The sequence below is a fragment of the Echinops telfairi genome, unplaced genomic scaffold (assembly GCF_000313985.2).
Source record: "Echinops telfairi isolate 266 unplaced genomic scaffold, ASM31398v2 ScPeMD7_3;HRSCAF=10, whole genome shotgun sequence".
NCBI classification, from domain to species: domain Eukaryota; kingdom Metazoa; phylum Chordata; class Mammalia; order Afrosoricida; family Tenrecidae; genus Echinops; species Echinops telfairi.
The window spans coordinates 38173347-38175493 of record NW_022103899.1 but is presented as its reverse complement, the minus strand read 5'-3'; positions in this window follow the sequence as shown (position 1 = coordinate 38175493).

Below are 2147 nucleotides of genomic sequence, written 5' to 3'. Positions count from 1 at the left end.
GTCTCCAATGTCCACCCTCATCATTCCCTGGGGATCTTTCTACTGCCCTCCCCTGCTGTTCCGCTGCACCCCCACCCCCCCACCCCAGTGCATTGCCTAGGCATGGTGGGGTCGGATCAGGCGCAATTCCCACACTGGAACACAGTTTTTAAATGCATATTTTCCTTTAAAAAAACACATTGCTATGACAATTTTAGGAAAAAAATATTTTCTAAATTTGGAAGTGAGAATAATTTATTTAACCCACAAATGCCTAATGAGGTCATCCCATCTTCACGTAACCTGGAAGTAAATGATCATTTATTGATATGCTCTCTAAAAATATTCAAATCCCCATTCTCTTAAGTATTACATAATAATGCAAAGAGTAATCCTGTCCATTCCTTAATTATTTTTACGACACTTCCATGGGTAATTAGATAAGACTTGTTTAATTTGGCAGAAGCATTAATTCAAAAGTTTAGAATAAACACTGCAGATGAAAGGGTATGATTCTAGGGTGGCTATGGGTCAGAATCAACTCAGTGATGATAAATTTAGAGTTGACCAGGGTCTCAGATTTACAAGAAGCATATTTGTATCTATAATTTGGATTTGAGACCCTCTAGTTGGGAGATTTTGTTATGTTTCCCATTTTACTTCCTTGTATCTTACTTTGTCTCTAAATGTGTAACTCTGCTTCCATTTAATGTGATTTTCCTCCTCTGAAAAGCTTGTTATTCAATCCTTTCAGGATTAGTGTTTTGGCAGATAAAAACATTTTCGTCTTTCACTTGTGTTTTTGTACTTGTATATTAGCATAATTTTCTATTTCATACCTCCTTATGTCTGAAGGAAAGTATCGCATTATCATTACAAAAACCTCCCAGTAAAGTTGAATTGTATCTTCAACTGGAGAGAAACCAGGATGAATAAAAGCAGGCCTCCCCAGGGGGCGGGGGAATCCTTTGAATCAGGTCTAGCTCAGTAGGAGCCTTGGAAACAGCATGCAGCAGAGAGAGGGGAAGAGAAATTTCCACTGGCTCACCGGTTAAGGAGATGATGATAAAAATCACTTGCAGAAGTCTCCTCAGGCTCCTGATTGAGGTGGAAATCACATTATCCTGGCAAGTGTTTGCGATTGTGATTTCCACCTTATAAAGCACTTTGATACATATTGTATTGTGTAGCTCACAAAGCCGTCATAAATCTAAGAACTGTATCATTATTCATATTTACATATGGAAAAAATAAATTTTAAGGAGGCTAAGTGATTTCATTAAGACCAGTACTGAGTAACTGTTTGGATTGAGCCAGCATTCTAAATTAAGTTTTCATTTCATTATCTTTTTTGAAAAAACATATTTTGAGTGAGCCCATTTTCTCTCAGGACCTCTGGTCCAATACAGTGGATTAAGCTTTAGACTGTTCACGACAGAGTCAGCACTGGGAATGGGCCAGTGCCTGTGGAAGAGAGATGGGGCCAAGGGCGTTGGTCACCGTAACGCTTGGGGCAATGCTACTCTGCTCTGCGGCGTGCCTGGGGTTGGAGGGACTCCATGCTTGAGTTCGGTTTAGGTAGGTACTTAGCAATCTATACAGACTTTTAAGCCAGTTTATTTCACAAGGGGTTTAGAAGGAGCAGAAAAGAAAACAAAAATATCTGCCAATGTAACTGCATTACTGATAATTGTCTGGAGTTAACATTAAAATGATTAAAATCTCAAGTAAACATGGCAGCCTCTTTTAGGACTATTACTAATATCCATGAGACACATCTGTCTATGTAAAGTACATCTTCAGGTGTCCGTTGGAATAACGAACTTTAAATTTATTTAGTTTTTATGTAGCATGTGGTTTTCAATCAGGTTCTTTTCCTTATAAAACTGTTAACAATTTATTTTAAAACGTGTATATTTCTGCAAAGAAACACACATGTAGGCATTTTGTGCAATGTTGTCAAATACATGATAATGGTAGATAATTCTATATTAACATCCATACATCCATCCATTGTGTCAAGCACATTTGTACATTTGTTGCCATCATCATTCTCAAAACATTTGCTTTCTGCTTGAGCCCTTGGTATCAGCTCCTCATTTTCCCCCTCCCTCCCCAACCCTCCTACCTCACAAACCCTTGATAATTTATAAATTATTATTTTTTCA